This window comes from Malaya genurostris, chromosome 2 (assembly GCF_030247185.1).
Source record: "Malaya genurostris strain Urasoe2022 chromosome 2, Malgen_1.1, whole genome shotgun sequence".
Lineage (NCBI taxonomy): Eukaryota > Metazoa > Arthropoda > Insecta > Diptera > Culicidae > Malaya > Malaya genurostris.
In genome coordinates this window covers 223,995,060-224,014,981 of record NC_080571.1, presented here as the reverse complement: position 1 = coordinate 224,014,981, position 19,922 = coordinate 223,995,060, and the positions used below count along the sequence as shown (strand labels likewise).

Sequence of the window (19,922 nt, the reverse complement as noted above, 5' to 3'; positions counted from 1 at the left end):
GTCCGATTTGGCTGTTTGCTAGCTCGATACGACTTGATTCCTTTCCGGAGTCGAGTTCTCCTCACGGTACTATGAGCAGCACCGAATTTTCTGGCCAAATCACGGTCCGACAGATTAGGATTCCTCTTAATCGTCTTCAAAATCTTACCACGCAATTTCCGGTCGTCAGTTCGACTCCGACGATCGGCTTGAGGCTTCCGAATCGTCGTCAATGTTTTCTTATACCGTTTGATAACGCGGCATACGGTATTTCTGGGCAATTTCAGCTGTTTATCTAGCCTAGATGCAGACCACAATGGATTTTCCAAATAACTGTGCACAATTTTTTTCCCTTCTTTCGGCTTCCATGTTGATTGTTTACAAAGTACAGTCGATTTTCGGAATGTCAAAAATCATACGTGAAGCTGACAAAATTCCCGACACGTGGGCGCCAAGAGCTTCCAAATCCGTCCACCAGGAGCGCCACAATATGAGCAAAAGTTTGTTCCAATTCTAAATGAAGCAAGCTTTACTATTCTCAAAACTATGTCCCAATACGGAGAGATTCTCTCTATTAAAAAAGAAAAGCGGAAGAACTTTTTCCCCGGTATTCTAAATGGCGTACGTTTGATGCGCATGCGCTTGAAGAGGCCTATACTTTCTTATATGACTTTCGATCAGGATACAAGAATTCCGTGCAAAGCACTTGTTACCTATGACAATCAGATGGCCACATGTCAATATTGCCAAAGAGCTGTTCACTACAGTAAGCCATGTGATAAACTGGATAAGGAGACAACTACATCAAAGAACAACGGTGCTTCCTTCACACCAACCCCAAGCAACCCCAGTACACCTGTGACAGCCACCAACAACAATAAAGCATCCCGTTTCACGAATCCATCAGTATCCCTTATAGAACAAAAAACACCAGCTGCAGTTAACAACTTACCCTCCAACCAACCAGCAACTGCAACCAATGTACAACTGCACTTTTCAGTATTTTGAATTCAGTTATTCTATTGAAATATTTGATTGGTTTTGTGAAGATCACTAGTATAACACTTTTTTGTAGGATTTATCATTTTCGACACCAGCTGTTTGAAAAAAAATTAGTTAAAAATGTAAAACCTTTTCAAAAGACTACACAGATAAAAATATTTTGTGATTTTACATTTATTTTCATGCACATATTTAGAGCAGGCAATTCAATGGAAATTTACATTACAAAACGAAGCGGTTTGTAGACATACAGTCTTGTTCAATGAAAAATTAAATGAATTTTAATGTTATTTTACATCAACCATGGTTTTAAATCAGATTTTCGTTTCAACTGATGTTTATTTCATAGTACTATCGGTTTACATGTCGTGTAAGTTTCATCTTTTCTTTCTGTGTAGATGATTTTTGAAAAAATAAAGTATGCAAAGTGACTTTTTGACAATATGCCTACATGTCCAGAATTTTTCATTTAAAACAAAGAGGGTGCTGCCAACACTGGTTCAAGTTGGCGCGAGATTCATCATATTTAAAGAGAAGAGTTTTCATAACATATTTTTTTAAGTATCAGGAGGAGTTTGAACCCCTAAAACCCCCTCTTGTATACGCGCCTGATCAATCGCCATGCACGTATATCAAGGATAAACTCAAGAGTTCGATGTATGCCTACTGCTGAACAGTGATGCCAAATTATCACAATACCTATTCTGTAGGTTCGATAAGTATATCAAAATTGCTTAAAAATGTACTCTTTCTAATGGAAATATACCAAATGTCAATTTTAAATAAACATTTTCTTCGTGTGTAATCAAAAGATAAAAGGAGTTATGTATGCATGAGTTATGAAACGTAACAATGTATCTTTCCAAATTTCCGTTGGAAAGCTACTATCATAAAGCTTTCGAATCAGTTCAGTTTTACTATAAAAATATCGAATTTTGTATCAAACGTGTTTTTGCGTTTCTTTAATTCATTATTTCAATAAGAAGAAAACAGTTGCCGAAAGTCTTCTCATTTGGATAGAAGAGTATGGCGAGCATACACTAGCTGAGAGAACGTGTCGGAAGTGATTTGAACTAATTAAAAATGGTAATTTTGATTTGGAAGACTTTGAAACCACCGACGTTGAAAGATGATCGAGCCATTTGTCAACGTTTAAAAGCAATGGGAATGATAGGTTGGCAATTGGGTGCCGTACAAATTGAAACCAAAGGACACTGAACGCCGTTTCTCCTCGTGCGAAAAACTACTCCAACGGAACAGAAGAGAGGGTATTTTCCATCGAAGAAGTGTTATACTAGAAATTTCCCCAATTCAATCAAATTTTTAAATGAAAATACTGAAAAAAGTCCTTATTGAAAATACTGAAAAGTGTAGAACTCGCACTAAAAAGATATTAAAACTTTATAATAAATTTCGTCCCAAGATAGGTGATTAAGTTTCCTACCAACTAATCATACATTGCAAGATGGGCACATTCGAGGAAAAAAAGTTCTTCAAACAAAAACTTTTTCTTGTCCAAACTGAGTTTTGTATCCAATGTCATTTTATTAAAAACTAAACTAGACTGAAAGTAATAAACATCCAAGATTTCAACAAATCTCAATTTACTAGAAAATTTGCAGAAAGTATCAGTGCTGGATAAGAAAAAGTTTTTGTTAGACAAACAATTTGTTTGCAAATATCGGGCAACCAGTTATCTGGTAAAGCTGTAAAAATTTTTTCATAGAAAAAATGTTTTTTTTTGTAAATTGATTTTAAATTTTTAAAGTAAATTTTGTTCAGTGTAGACATCAATCGTCGAGATCTGGTGTAATCACGAAATTTATTTAAAGTCAACTCTCTGACACATGGATTTTTTTTGGTTTGCACCAGATTTGGACGTTTTATGCATGCTAAGACATTTGATACAAAAAAAAACGTTTCCTATTTCGAAAATCTCAAAAAATTTTCAAGTCCCAAAGTCGATCTTAGAAAAATATTTTATTGAGATTACATCAGATCAGAACGTTTCATGCATTTCTAAGACGTTTGGCATATAAAAAAAAAGCTTTAGTTTTGCGATTTTTGTTAGGCGGATTTCCAAAGTTATGCGGATTTTTATTACGCGAATTTCCGAAGCTACGCGTTTTTAAAGCAATTTGTTCACGTAGTACCTATCTTCCGCTTGAGAAGAGACCTCAGTGTATACACTGCCAAACTTCACAGTAAACACATACATCGCTCGCAGACGCACTGAATGGGTAGCACTCAGCTCTTCATTCGTTGCACTGTCAATTGAATCTTGTCAGTTACATCAGATATTACGAATGCTGTGAGTTCTAAGCCTCTCACGCTTAAAATTTTGATAAAAACTAACGCAAATTTCAAAAATGTACGCAAGGGTAAGAAAATTTCGAAAATGACTTTTTAACATTTGAGAATAAGTGAGACTGCGGGTCAATAAATATCTGCAGCGTTCATTACAATTTTGTAAATTTAGAAATAAATCTGCAAATGTGGCATCACTGGTTTTCATCAATGAAACTGAAGAATATGCAGTTGATGAAAATAAATACTTTTAGCTCTGGTCTTCATAGCTGAAATGTCAATCACAAAATACACCTAAATTTATCGCTTCCTCTTTTATTGTTCATTTCAAATACTCCGAAGCACGCCTCAATGCTCTAAAATTATTGATTAACACTTACTGGTGATACTTGAACACTCTAAAATTTGACCCAATCCATCCGATCTCAGCACTCAGAAGTGACAGAAGAAATTTATCACAATTTTCTTGAAGAGAAGAAAATCTTCAGATGTCTTTCTCTTCACAAAATTCACTTTTCTTCTCGACAAATTTAGCAACTATGCTCCTGCCACGGAATTTCCTAAAATAAAAAAAAATTGCAAAGAGATTTCACCTATTTCCTGAATTTCTTAACTAAGATGAATGTATCTAACTGAGGAAAATGCACTTAGTTGTTGGTAGACCGGAGCAGAGAAGACTCGTATTAAGAGGTTGGTAATAAACTTTTCAGCCAAACATTTAGACATACGAAATAGCTTCTCAAAGCTGCCATCCTGTTCGGTTTTCGTTCTTGTATCCTTAAAGAATTTACGGTGGCGAGGTAGCTTTATTCGTTCTTGCCGGCGGTACCACTCTTTCTTTTGCTAATAAAAATGTACAAAGAATGGTAAAGCGGAAATTATTTTCTTTTTCTTTTTCTAGTGCCAAAAAACTTCTTCCTGAACTTGACGGGAATCCCAAATAAGAAAATAGGCAAAATCTCTTTGCAATTTTATTTTCTTTTAAGAAATGTTGTGACCGGAATTCGACTGCTGTACCGACTGTTTTTTCAGCTTCGGCTATGGCTAAAGAGTAGAAAAAATATCGGTGCCGAAGAGCTCGAATCGGTCTAGTTCGGATAGACCTTAATTAAACCAGCCATTCTCTGCCTTTTTTTTATTTCGGCCTAAATAATTATCTGTCATCGAGTTGATGTTCATGCCTATTCATTCGAATTTGCTCACTACCGACGGCTGAAACAAAGAAACAGGTAGATTTCTTGTTATTTGGAACGAAGCAAGAAAAGCTTCAAAAGATTAGGCACAATTATTCGATCAACAAGTCTCATTTGAGTATCACAGTAAAAGTCCATCAAATGAGCAGAAAAAAATTCGCTCTGATTTTCAATCGTAAATAAATCGGCTGCAGGGTTTATTTTGAGAAATTTGCTGACAAAGACAGTATGCATTAGAGTGGGACAAAATTTAGAATTCAGCTCCACCAAACTTTTTCCGTTCCATTTGCATTTGGCATTAACTCTTGATCAGAGCTGCTATATGACACTACCAACTAGCAACTTTGCACGATGAAGATTGGAAAGCTTATGTCACTGGACTGCTGCCAACCAGGCTTTACAAATCATCATATATTGAGTGTCTGAGAGCCGATCTGTCATAACTTAGATTATTCTTGATTACGATGTTACTAAGGCTGGGAACCATTTCGCGGTTTATTTTAACTTTTGGTTAAAATCTGACACTTGAGAGGTTATTTTGTGTCGAGTAGTTAAATTTAACTAAAACTGCGGCCCATTTCAAAATTTGACGGACGGGAAGTTATTTGGGTTTTAATTTCCACTGGAAATAATTTCAACTAAAGAATTAATATTAGAATTTTCATCGCAAGATTTTTTTCGATGTCGGAAAAAAACCATCGATCTGTCAAAAATAACCATGCTCTCGAGCAGGGTTATTTTTGACAACATCAAATTAACCGATCGAGTGTCAGATTTTAACCAAAAGTTTAAATTAACCGCGAAATGGTTCACAGCCTAAATATTAATCAAACAGCATAAACATTGAATTATATTCATTTACGTCAATAAACTCCGAAGTCCTATGATTTTTTGCAAAGAACAATGAATTTTATGAACAGAGAGAAACAAAAAAGTCGCCTGTCTTTGACTGAGTATACTTCTACTTGGTCATAGAACTATCGAGTATCTCATTTGACAGACACTTTGACCGTACCGATTACAGTTGACGATGATTTTAGTCAGTCTGTCAAGGTCATTTGACATGACTGACAATTTGCAACTCTGTTCTTGATTTCATATAGTTTGAAAGATATGGACAATATTATTTTATGCAAACAAAACAAACAATTTACATGACTTTACTTGTGTCCACTGTCTTTACAGTGAGTTTTGGAACATGGCTTGTCACATAAGGGGGAGTGTTAGGGTCTAACGCTTTTGAAAAATTATTTATTATTTTCTTTATATTTTCTTATAGTAAAATATTTGAAGAATTTACTGTGAAATTTTCAAGTCTATTAGAACGAAACTCTGGAAGTTATTGACCTTTATCTATGGTTATCTCATTCTACGAAGAAGCAAGAGCTCGGCGCACAGGCCCAAGATTTCTACTTCGATTGATTTCAAAACTTGACAAAACATTCTTGAAATGTTTCGTTATAATAAATTATAAAAGAAAAAATATTATCTATAGATATAAGAGAAATTATAGTTAACGTTTCAGTCCTACGCGTAGCATGCTAGAGGTAGGTTGTTGCTAGACAGCAAGACAAAAAGTGCCACAAAACGATTTGAAGCTTTAATTGGTATGCTCTGATCTTGTGTCATGTAAGCTCGGATCAAATTCCATGTTATGTCGTTTCGCCTGAGAAATTGACAACTACCCCAGGGTAAATTTTGAGTGCTAAAGATTAATTTCTAATTTATATGAGATGAACTCGATTGATAATGAGAAAAATTTTATCGCTTCAACCGAAATCGCAGAATGGTAAAGAAATTTAACGCTATAAAAATAACTGCTTGCATACAAAACTTGAACACAAGTTTGGCGAAGAGAAGCTTAAATATCGAAATCGCAAGTATGTGCATGGATATAATTGCATACATTTGGGATATTGGTGTAATTTCTATAAAACAAATACAAATCAAGACAAACAATGTTCGGTGCTGGTTCCTAGTCAAGATCAATCTAAGCAGACTCTTGTGCAATTGCGGATTCAGAAGTGTGACGATTGATTGAACTGTTTGATTGTAAATCATTAGAAATGTTGGTCGCCTTGTTCCACATCAATGGCTCGAACCACCCAATGGGGCTGATCCTTGTAGTTTTTACGTTACCTCTTTTACGAACCAAATCCCAAATAACTTAATCTTTTTTATTACGAACCAAACCCCAAATAACGTTTCTACGTTACTTTTTCTACGAACCTTTTTTTGTAAAAAGAGGGTTTTGCATACAACCAATAAAATTTCCAGCTCACTACTACTACAATATGGGAATTTTTGGATTGGTTTTAAAAAGTACATCCTGAAAAACGATGTTTGAAGTATTTTGGGAATCCAAGATGGTAACATCCTGTTTATTGATATTCTTTAAGAACCTTTACAATATGGGTATTTTTGGAAAGGGATTGGATGAGTAGATGTTGAAAAACAAAGATTGAAGCGGTTCTGAATTCCAATATCTAATTATTAAATCTGATCCGAAAATACGCATATTACACACTTAGAAAATTTCGCAGAATTCGGTCATTTTTACCGAATTTTCAACAGCCTAACCGCCGACACGACCAGACACTACGAAGAAAAATCGGAATAAAAAATGTTCGTGAACGATTTACCACCATAAATATAGCGACCCCTTGAAAATGACAAACACTAGCTATTCGAGGAACACTGTTTAAGTTGCTATAAACTAGTTACCATGGAGCACCAGAATAAATAAACAAACAGTTTGAAATAGTTGTGGAATAATTCCACCGATTTGAATTTTTGTGTTTTTTCCGGTTGTTTAGTGAATTTCGGAGAGCAACTAAATAATTTGGATCATCATTGATGCAAATTATGATAAAGCTGAGTTCAGGTAAGTGCTTGAATTTCATTATTAAATTAAATTTTTCTATTTGCAGTTAACATTCTTTCGCCGCCTTCGAAAATGCTTCTGGACATGGACAAACAAATAGAGCAGTTTAACAAGTCATTATCCTCCAGTTCCACGGTTACCAAACCTGATCGAGCATGTGGAAGATATACGACTCTCGGGTTCAATGTGGAAGATTATTTTTATATATAGCCAGAGTGAGAAATCGAGACATTTTGCACGGAAACTAAAGCGGTTTCAAGATGATTACTTCTACTGTTTTTGTTATTTTGCATTTAATAATTACTACGTAGGTTTTGATCGTATACCGTAATTACCGTTTATGTAGAAAATATATTTACATTTTCTAAATTATACAATGATCTTGTCATATTATACACAGAAGTCCGAATATTCATGATTCTTTTTGTAGCGTAATCTTCTAGTTTGTTTTCTAGTTTGTTGCTATGTGATAGTTACCATGTTTTACAGATAATTTCTTTCATTTTTGAATATGAATTTTGTTGCCATAGAGAATTAAAGTGGCAGTATGCAATGATTAGTTTTGATAGGTCAGGAAAACATGTTCGATAATGGAAAGACGTTGTTCATTTTTGGGTGCTCCAGTCGTGATCCAGTATCTTTCTATTCGCTTCCTACGAACATGTAAATTTAAACCAGATGGTAGATAAATAGTTTGGATATACATAATTTAGTTAATTTCATATTAATTCAATGGAATCTTTTTTGTGCGATCACTGAACCTCATACCAAACGGATTTGTTCACTTCATTTCTGCCGGAATTACTTTAGGGATCCGTTCAACACTTCTAAAGGGTGCGAAATTGGAAAATCTAACAACAAATTATACACTCTTGCGTATGTGCACTGAAAAACACTTTCGACTTCTCAAAGACGCTAGTGTTAATAAAAATTTTAATATATTCTTGTATTATATTCAAAATATATATATATTTTTATTATTTTTACGTTTCGTCTTTGACTCATCAGTGCAGAGCAGTTAAATTGAACTGCTTAGTGCTAAACTCGGCAGTTCAATTTGAACCGCTAAGCAGACGTAAAGTTTCTGCTATTTACAGAACACTTTTTGTTTTGCAACGGAGTGCAATGTCTTTTCTGACGTGCCGAACGAAAACGTGTTTTCGACTATTTCAGGCCGATGCAGGTTTGGTCATTTAGGGGTTAGCCAAATTTTGTGCTAGGGCAAAACAATTTTTTATGTTCCTAATTCGCATTATTTTGGGTTCCGAATTCGTTGGAATATACCCTCTCCAAACTCAGTTGCGCGCTGTAAGTTTACACATAGGCAAATCTTTCAGTACCACTCGACAATACAACTTTCTAGCTACTAATATGAAATAATTAGAGCCTTCCTCTCTGTGGCAGCGACGAAATTGTTCCAGTTCATTAAAAAGGTGGGTGGGTAATGTCAGAGACATAACTGAATCTCGTGAATACGAAAACAACTGACATGTTCCTTAACACTTCCGTATATCAATTAGTTGATCAATTGTATGAATTATACAAGCATTCTCCTTTTTCACATTTTCCGCAAAAACAAAGAAGGCTTCAGTTGATCTCGATTACTGTGAATTTCACACAGCGAAAAGTGCACAAAACTAATCAAACAGTTCTAGATTTGCACTAAACTGAGGATTTTAACCTTCGATTTGCGAAGAAGAAATCCTAATATTTCATTAGAAAACTTTTAGAGTCATTAGAACGGCTGATTTTGTGTGATGCTCTCCACCATTGTCCCCTTTCCGTTGTTTTTTCACCAATGCAAACGATTAGCAGCTGTGACGTAATCTCTCTTGTCGGAGGCAAAATTAGCTTTGCAAACGACACACAATACATCTGCTCGCAGTGGCGATAGAATCCAAATTGATCAAATTTTTGTTAAGAGGTTTCTTTTTACGTGATTTCGTTTAATTTTGAATTATTTGAGGTTATGTCACACAACTGAAAATTTTATCATAAAATTGTGATCATATTTCCGATGGCATGTAGCAAAAATTATGTTGATTCGTTAGATACAACAAGAGATATTCACGATCAAAAACTTATCACTTTCTCAGAGGGTAAATTTTTGAAAAGGCGCCCCATAGTAAAGTAAGTCGTATTCACGACAAAAAAAAGATACAAATTTGAAAAAAATGAGTCAAAATGACTCAAAACTCTCTGAAATAATAAATCTAATACCTGCCAGCGGGCCAACTACACTCAGTGGTTTCGTTTTAAGTGAGAATCTCTTGTCTTTGTTTACATTCCTTATGTAGTTACCAAGGCTACTGGTAACTGTTTTTCAAAATCAATAATTTACCAACTTGTGTTGCCAGTTCCAACATTTTTTAAACGATTTCGTTTTGACATTACCAGTTACTGAGGGGTAATTAAATTAGCGATACAGTTTTGATAGTCGAGTGGCAGGTCGTGTCGTCGGCTGAACGTTCGGTAATTGAATTGATTACCGATCTTTCGGTAATTGTTGAACTGACAAACAACTACCGTAAACTGAAAACCAAATGGATATAACTGATTGTTTGGTAATTTTTTGTTTGTTTGTTTTCCTTTGGTTAAAATTTTGTATTTTCGAATTTCAAAAAACAACACAAATTCACAACAATGAATGAAGAAAATTCTAACATGTTGTGGCTATGGTTTTATTTCATTAAAAAAGGGTAAAATGTTCCGACTGGACGGAATTATGAGCGCCTTCCAAAACACTGCACAATCCGTCGAGTCCACCAGAAATTACCCTCGACCGATTTGTGTAGGCAGCAAGTGGACAATTATTTTCGGTCTATTAGTAAACAAAAAGCTTTTAGTGGTTCTAATGTTTCAAACACATTAGCACCTGTACCTCAATCCATTCGATGAACTCTTCGAGATTTTTTTCGTTTGGTTAATAAAAAGACACTTACTGAAAATTTTAATAACTGTTTGACAGTTAGTTTCTCGACAATCAGTTTTCACAGAAGTTCGATTATTGGAAGATAATTTTACCATACGGATAGTATGGTTTTTACCGTATTCGGCGACTATTCCGATTTACGGTATGAATTGTATATCGATTTGAAAAATTCTGTAATGAAAATTTACGTAAAACTGATCGTCCGGTAAAAATTTGCATAATTATTGTGAAATAAAACTCATGTATGGAAATATTGGTCATTACTATAGATTATCGAAATTTCTCGTCAAAAATATTACCGAACAAAGGAATTAAGTCTACCGTAATGATTTTCAAGGAATATCAAGAAACCGAAAGTGGCCATCTTGAAATTCAGAACCACCTCAAACTTCGTTTTCCGACATCTGCTCATCAAACCTTTTCCGAAAATACCCATATTGTAAGGTTTTTTAAGGAATATCAACAAACCGGAAATCGCCATCTTGGATTGTTAACCGACCCCAAACATAATTTTGTTTTACCCTATTATCATAAAAGTTCCATAAATTGCCATATGCTTGGGTGTTTTCACATTCTTATACAAAACTTTTTTTACGAAGTAAACTCCAAATAACGAAAACTTTTTCTACGAACCAAATCCTAAGTAACGTTAATCTTTTTTAGAACTATCTCCATTTCCGAACCCCCGTTTTGTTCGTAAAGGAAGGTTTCGGTGTAGCATAATAAAAGAAACCAAAATGAGCAAAGCAGTGATGCTAGATATATAAAGGAATGAACCATTGTACCATTGAAAGACCGAAAACAGCATTTTGGTGAAAAAATAGTTGATTTTCTAATTTTAGTTAGTAATTTTTTGAGACAACAAAACAAATCTTACTTTTGCTAAATCAGATTTTCTAATTCTCATTCCATTAGTAGTAATAAATTATTTGTTGAAATGGCTATTTTTTTAGTTGAATTCACTAATTAAACGTGCTGTCATTTCTTAGCTAAGGCACACTTTATTTCCATTCAACTAATTTTTTAGTTGAATTAGATAGATAAAACGTTGTTTTCAACCAACACTAATGGTTGAATTGGCTTCTGTAATTTGCAGCTATATGGCGCACTGTCACCGCAAAAACATTAACACCGTATTGACTACTAGTCACTAGATGGCACACCACAACCGAAAAAAAATTTCCGTCGCGGTTGTCTTTTCTATATTGTCAGGTATAAATACGATGTTGTATTGGAGAAAAAAACATAAACGAAACATAAACTTCGTTTTGAAATTTTTTCTTCTAAATCGCTGTTTTCTTCATTCGTGAAATCGACTCTCTCACTTAAAACTTTTAGCACTTGGAAAGCAAAAGCCGAATACAAGTAGCACACCGGACGGCGTAGCCCAGAAGGTTGGGAGATACAAAAAACATTATTTGACACATACAATCCGAGTGCAACATTCGAAATTCACTTCACTGTTCAACGAAAAAACATTATAACGAAAAATCGCTTCAAATGCGCACAAATTCTTAATAAATACACTTTCCACTAAGAGTTTACGTAATTTTTTCATATCGGTTAAGAAATTTATATATGGATATGTCGTAACACATGCGAAAAACATCAAAACAATTTGCAAGCAGTTTCAACAAGACTGTCCTTTTTAGATTTTAATGGATTGTTTCACTTTGACACTTTTTGGCTAATAAACTTGATAAAAAAAACCAATTTCATTTTTGTTTTCTTTGTGCTGCCCTTCAGCAATGATGGTGACAGATAAATAGAGACAAATTTTCTGATTTTAGTCACAAAATTAGTTGTCAATGAGAATTTCGTGTTGGATTGAAATATTGCTGGTTTGTGTCCAGGATATTCGTCAACTAAACACATTCTCAAAAAATAAGAGTTTTTTCAGCAAAGTAAATTCTCAATTTTAACTAATTTAATAGTTATTTTGGAAATTTTGTTGTTAAAATCAACTAATTCAAAAACAGTAATACGAATTAGGCGCAGAGCTAATTTCGGTCGTTCCATGATAAGACCCTGTATCTGGTTTACTTCAATATTTTTTTACTACAAACATCGGACCGTGGTACAGTCTTCGAAAGTTTTCTTCCTCGTTTATTTGTTTATTTGAAGCAGGGTAAAGTCTGGTGCAGTTAGTTTCTGTCAAACTTGCTTTCCAACAGGCATAAAACCTCCTCATCTTTTGCATCAACAGATTACAATCATCCAAATGATACATTTATTTGTTTATTTATTTCATTTTGGGGAGCAGGGAAAAGCCCGATGGAGATGAAATATAGCAATCTCTCTCTCCAGCAGGCATAAAACCTCCTCATCTTTTGTATCAACAGATTACAATGATCCAACAGATACATTTACGTTTAAAACTAACAATTAAAACTAACAGTTAAAGCTAAACCACTAACTCTATAACTTGTTGATGACACAATATTACAGCATTACAGAGCAGCTTCCTTGAAAGGCGAGATAGAAGAGAAAAGTGGATATAAAGATGGAAGAAGAAGGTTAGTTGAGGGAGCAGTGAGTGAGCGTGGACGAACGACGGTTTTAGAACCGACATGTAGATCTAATTAGTGAACAAAAAGATGGTGGAAGACGGAGAAAATGAGAGGGAGGACGAACAGGTTAGTTTCGGTGAATCTGATTAGTTTCCAATGAAGATGGTGAACATTTATTTACTGGATAGTTAAGGAATCGTTGAATAAGCCATTTAGGGGTTAGCCAAATTTTGTGCTAGGGCACATAACCATTTTCATTATTTTTACGTTTCGTCTTTGATTCATCAGTGCAGAGCAGTTCAAATTGAACTGCTTAGTGCTAAACTCGGCAGTTCAATTTGAACCGCTAAGCAGACGTAAAGTTTCTGCTACTTACAGAACACTTTTTGTTTTGCAACGAAGTGCAATGTCTTTTCTGACGTGCCGAACGAAAACGTGTTGAATAAGCGTTTTATCGCATTACGCGAGAGATGAAAATCAAAGACCTGCGAGCAACTGTTAAACAAACGACACATACTGAGAAACGGTTCATTATATCCGTAGTTAGTTCTAGCACGAGGGATTCGTAAAAATGGATGTGAACGAAGATTGCGACGATGGATGTCAAAGTTGACCAAACATAGGAGATCAGGGCAATCAATATGTGATTGTATTAAATCAGCGATGAAAACAGCCTTGTGGACGTTTCTACGAATACACAGTGGATCCAGTTCGATCAGCCGGCAACGATCATTATAACTTGGAAGGTTTAATGGGTCTCTCCATGGTAGATTTCGGAGAGCAAACCTAATGAATTTGCGTTCAACAGCTTCAATACGATCAATATCAGTTTGATAATGAGGTGACCAAACGACAATTAGGAGTTTTCAAGTAGTGTATGTTAGCGAAATTTTTGGTAATTCGAAATATGAAGCCTAAGAGTTTCGATGCCTTCGAAATCACGTAGTCAATGTGATTCTTAAATTTATCATCAAGAATAACTCCTAAATCTTTTACGAACGATTCACGCTTAAGAACATTTTGCGAACGATTGTAGTCATATCTTATTACTGAGTGCCTGCGGGAAAATGATATGACGTAGCATTTAGAGGCGTTTAATACCATCTTGTTGGAGTGACACCATTCAACGAATGTATTCAGTTGAGCTTGCAAAAAGTGTGCATCTTCTTGTTCTTTCATCAGATGGTAGAGTTTGAAGTCATCCGCAAATGATAGTTTGAAACATTTCAGTAAGAAGTGCAGAGGTACTCCAGAACTCACAGCAAACGGTGATGTTGTACAGTTTCCTATTTTTACCGACATCTCACGACCAGTAAGATATGAATGCATCCAATTCAGTAAAGAACCACCAAAGCCAAGTCTGTCTAGTTTAGCAATTGTTATTTAATGGTTTATTTTATCAAATGCCGCTGAAAAATCAGTATAGATAGCGTCTACCTGAAGACGAGATTAGATAGATACGGATAGATCACAAATCGAGATCAATCAGTTTGCATCTGGCACGGTAACTTGGAAAGTTCCTAGGGTTTCTCCAGGGAAGCCGACGCAGAGCAAATCGAACAAATTTGCATTGGATTGTTTCAATGCGTTGGATATCGTTTTGGTGGTACGTGTCGTGATTGGCCATGTTGTGTCTGTGCGTCGTTTGGCCCTCGGTGGGTGTCCTTGGTTGATGCTAATCGTCACGGCGTCCTCAGAAGTTAGTGCTGGTTTTGCTGCGAATGAGCTGGTTGAGATTGCGCTGCTTTAATAAGAGGGCTCTCTCTTCCAGAACTCGCTTCGTTTTCCTGGTGGCTGCTTCTGATGAGACCGTCGTTCGCAATACGAATGAGCTGGTTGAGATTGCGCTGCTTTAATAAGAGGGCTCTCTCTTCCAGAACTCGCTTCGTTTTTCTTGTGGCTGCTACCTGCTTCTGATCGTCACGGCGTCCTCAGAAGTTAGTGCTGGTTTTGCTGCTACCTGTCGTCACGGTGACTAGTGATGTATTTTTTTACTCGATTAATCAAAATAATCGATTAAAAGGCTAAAGTGATCGATTATTTGTAATCGATTAACAACAGTGCCACTAATCGAGCTAATCGATTAATAGCAATCAATTAATCGAGATTTATATCAGTTAGACTGTGAACCATTTCGCGGTTAATTTTAACTTTTGGCAGAAATCTGACTCTTGAGTGGTTATTTTGATGTTGTCAAAAATAACTCTGTTCGAGAGCATGGTTATTTTTGACAGATTGATGGTTATTTTCCGACACTGAAAAAATTCAACCAACAGTTAAAGTTAACCGCGAAATGGTTCACAGCCTTAGTAGATAACGTTTAGCCTTAGGCTGCAGACATAGTGGGCGCGAGAAGCTCAGCCGAGCTGGTGACTAACATTGGCAAATCAAAAGCGAGAATGACACTAGTAGCTAATCAAAAGGACTTAGAGTACAAGTGAGCAATCGGCTCAGCTTTCACTCTGACAGGGTCTCTCTGTTTTGCTGTAAGTACGTTTCATGCTTTGGTCAGCACCAAGCTCGGCTCAGCTTCTCGCACTCACTCTGTATGCAGCTTAAGGCTAAACGTTGCTATGATGAGAGTTGCAGTTTCATCTGTCTTAATTCAAGGAAATATGAATTTCAGTTTAAATAGTGATTTTTGATCCATTCTGCCCACGGTTACAATGTTCATACATTTTACCATCCGTTTGATCATAGATTTTATTGAATTTTCTAGACATTTCAACCACATTTTCTTATATTTTTGCTTGCTGAATGATACACTAATGGTAAAGATTTGATATTCAACACAGATTTTCATTTGGCAGCTCAGATTCTGCTTAGAATAATTTGCTCGATTAATTGCATTAATCGATTAATGCTTTATAGTAATCGATTACACTAATCGACTCTACTTTTATTAATCGAATACCTAATAATCGATTAATACGAAAAATCAGACATCACTAACGGTGACCGAAATACGAATGAGCTGGTTGAGATTGCGCTGCTTTAATAAGAGGGCTCTCTCTTCCAGAACTCACTTCGTTTTCCTGGTGGCTGCTTCTGATGAGACCGTCGTTCGCAATACGAATGAGCTGGTTGAGATTGCGCTGCTTTAATAAGATGGCTCTCTCTTCCAGAACTCGCTTCGTTTTTTTTTTTTGTGGCTGCTACCTGCTTCTGATCGTCACGGCGTCCGAATATCGAATGAGCTGGTTGAGGTTGCCCTTCTAGTTTTATAGGAAGGTTATCAGAACGCTCGCTCTGCCATTGGTTGTTCTTTGCTGCTAGAAATGCCACAAGTGATGAGCCGTAATATGGGGAACGCGATGTTTGCTACTTCAAGCGGCAATCATAAATGTCGTAATGAATTAATTAATCAAATAGCGTATTGTGATTTAAATTAGGATTTATTAATATTATATTTACAATTATCATTTATTTTATAATTTGTGCAATTTTTAGTTATTATTTCGTATCTCTTCTACAGTACGGTTACCGGACAACCGAGACGTATTCAAACGTAGAGTTAGGGATGTCCGATACCGAGTCGATACTTTGAGATATCGATACTTTCTTTCAAGAATCGGGTATTTTGGTATCGATATCATATCAGAGCGATACTGTTAGTATCGACATTTTTGGTCTCGCAACTTACAGTATCGCAACAGATTGAAGTCAATTCCCATTACGACGAAACATTTTGTTTGTTTCATGTATAGAGGTCTTAACCTTAAGGTCAATCACCTCTTCGGACCAGAAAAATTTTCTAACCGTATATGTGGGGTTGGGAATCGAACCCAGGTGGGCTGCGTGAAGGGCATCTCGCTATACCCGCCCCCACTGGAACATTTTTATTTCTTCGTCTTCGACGAAGCGGCAAACTCGCTAATGAATTGATATGGCGTAGACTAGCCATCGTTGAAATTCGTTCTTGACAATATCGTTTCGTCCCACAGGTGCACTGAAAGAGAGTACAATGTGCAAAACACGCACATAAAGGTCATACTCTCAGAGGATTCTATCATTTCAATTTTTCACACTCATTGCACTCTCTTTCAGGGCGCCTAATAGCAATGGAATAATAGCAATAGGAATTGGCTTTTAGTGTGAAAATTGTTGAGAAAATAAGTGAAATGTAAAATCAACACAAAGTGCCGTGCGGAAATTCTTTGACGTGGACCAACAGTCGCGAAAGATGAAGAGCAATCTATGTGGCAAGGAATATGCGTATGCTGGCAGCACAACAAATTTATCCACAGAAAAATTTCAGTACAGATGTTCAGTACATCTCATTTTTTTCACCTTGATTGATAATTACTTTGAGATCGAAACAATTCTTTTTTTGCTGTGTGGAAACAATTTTCTGTACATCATAAAATAACGCCACAGTCAACAATTTTATTTTATACTAACTGAATTACTCGACGTTGCTCGGAAATGTTTCGTGAAGGGAAGGCCGAAAAAAATTCTCGAAGTAGTCATGCTTAGTGAAATACTCTGATTGTAGTGAAACATAATTTAGACGGAAACCCGATTGAACAATACTCCGTTCATGTTCAGATTGCGAATGATCAGTGTCCCATCTCAAATCTCACAATAATCATAATTTTCGTGGTGTTCTCGACAAATTGGGTTAGTTTTATATTTGAACCCTTTTGTTAGAAATATTTAAAACACCTTTCTCTCTAGTAACCTCAGAGTTTCATATGTATATGAGCTTGTAACGTATTTCCGTACTTCCTCGTCACATTCGATCTACAATACCATTGGCTTCCATGGCTATGAACACTTACTACGCTCTCCTCTTTATAAAAATATTTATGACATCATTAATTGCTCAAAATTTCCATCTGATAATGTTTTTTTTTAAACGAAATCCTGTTTAACATCATAACTACATACGTACTATAGAATAACGTTTTTATATAATTTATTTAATTAGTAATTTATTTTTCCATCACCTTGAGTCGACAGTTTTCTCAAATTACATTAAAAAATGTACATTGATTGTATGATTTCGTCAATTCAGATCAATGTTGAGTATACTTATTCCCCCTTCCCTCTTGATAATATTTTTGTGAACCTCACTTAGTTGCTAGAAATATACTGTACTCGTAAAGTAGTACCAATTTTTCGTAAAACCAGATCAATTTTCCCTTACACTTTCCATGTTCGGGGCACTTATTCCACTCTCTCACCCTCAAAATAACCTTATAATCTATTTTGATTTAACTTCCTTTTTGTCAGTGAACTTACTACAGATCTCCTTCATGATTACTCTGAGTAGTGTAGAAAGCTTTTCAAAGCTTCAAGCTTGTATCTGAGCTTTTCAAAAAATATCGATTCCCACCTTTGGTACATGTACCAAACTTGGTGGCGATTCCTTAAGTTGTTTCGTAATTATGCTGACACTTAAATACACTCGCGTTCATAGACAGATAAAGATTATTTTCCCTTAGTTCTTTGAATTTCCCGGAAAAATGGAACCAGATCCTTTGAAATTATTTAAATAAAATTGCGTTGCACTCGAATCAACAACAGCAATACTATCTACAAAAAATGGAAGGTGAAAATGTATTTTCAAAATCCCCCCTTCTAGTCTAAATGTCGATTCTCTTCAAATTACATAAATTTCGTCATTGACCCCCTCCCCCCTGTTAAGGACACTTGCTATACACTATCCCCCCTGAAAATGTCCTAATGATCATCTCTGAAGAGCAAGAAGTATTTGGCCAAATTATATAGCAATCCGTTCAGTAGTTCCAGAATTATGCCGTTACAAACATTTCAACCTCTTTTTAGAGGGACGTACTACATCCTTTTCATACGAATACCCTTATAATCATATCTAAGTTGCGCAAAAAGTATCTATGATCTTCAAAAAGTATCGATTCTCATCAAATTAAATAAATTTTTTCATGACCCCTGTTAAGGATACTTACTACGCTCCCTCCCCATAACAATGCCCTTTCAACTATCTTTAAACAGCAAACATCTTCTATGCTAAGTGTGATAGCAATCCATTCAGTAGTTTCGGAGTTCTGCAGTTATATCCCCCTTTTTAAAGGCTACATCCACCTCCATATATATCATTTCTAAACTATGGAAAATGTTTGCATGATCTTCAAAAATTATCGATTCTTGTCAAATTTTATGATTTTTTTCAAAACCTGCTAATGATACTCGCTACGAATCCTCCCCTATAAAAATGCCTTTATGACTATTTCTGAAGAGAAAGAAATAACTGTGCCAAATTTTATAGCAATTCGTGCAATAGTTCCGGAGCTATGCCGTTACAAACAATACACTCCTTTTTTAGAAGCACTTACTACACTCTCTCCCCACAGAATATCCTTATAATCATATCTAAGTTGTGCAAAAAGTGTCTACGGTCTTCAAAAAGTACCGATTATCGTCAAATTTGAAAAAAAAATTATGACCACCTTTGCTATGGACACTCGCTACCCTCCCTCCCCCATGGAAATATTCTTCTAACCATCTCTGAAGAGCAAGAAGCACATGTGCCAGGTTTGATAGCAATCCGTTAAGTAGTTTCGAAGTTATGCCATTACAAACATTATACCCCCCTTTTTAATGGCACTTGCTACATCCATCTCCTATTAAATCATATCTACGATATGCAAAATGTTTCTAAGATCTTCAAAATATATCGATTTTCGTCAAGTTATATGTATTTTTTCATGACCCTTTCTTGTTAATGACACTTTCTACGCTCCCTCCCTCATAAAAATACGCTCATGACCATCTCTGAAGAGCAAGAAGTACATGTGCCAAGTTTGATAGCAATACGTTCAGTAATTTCGGAGTTATGCCATTACAAACATTACACCCCCCTTTTTAAAGGCACTTGCTACATCCACATCCCATATTATAATATCTAATATTTGCAAGATGTTTCTACGGTCTTAAAAAAGTATCGATTCTCGTCATATTAGACAATTTTTTTCATGACCCCCCCTGTTATGAACACTTACTACGCTCCCTCCCCTGTCAAAATATCCTTATGACCTTTTCAGAAGATCAAGAAGTATCTGTGCCAAGTTTGGTGGCAATCCGTTCAGTAGTTTCGGAATTATGCCGTTTTAAACACTACACCCCCCTGTTTA

At 35.7% G+C, this 19,922-nt stretch overlaps 1 protein-coding gene across 1 annotated transcript in view; it reads left to right on the top strand.

Annotated features, from left to right (window-relative positions):
• Window positions 1-19,922, top strand: part of LOC131427758 (CD166 antigen-like) — a 1,130,565-nt gene that overhangs the window by 812,215 nt on the left and 298,428 nt on the right. The window lies entirely within an intron of this gene.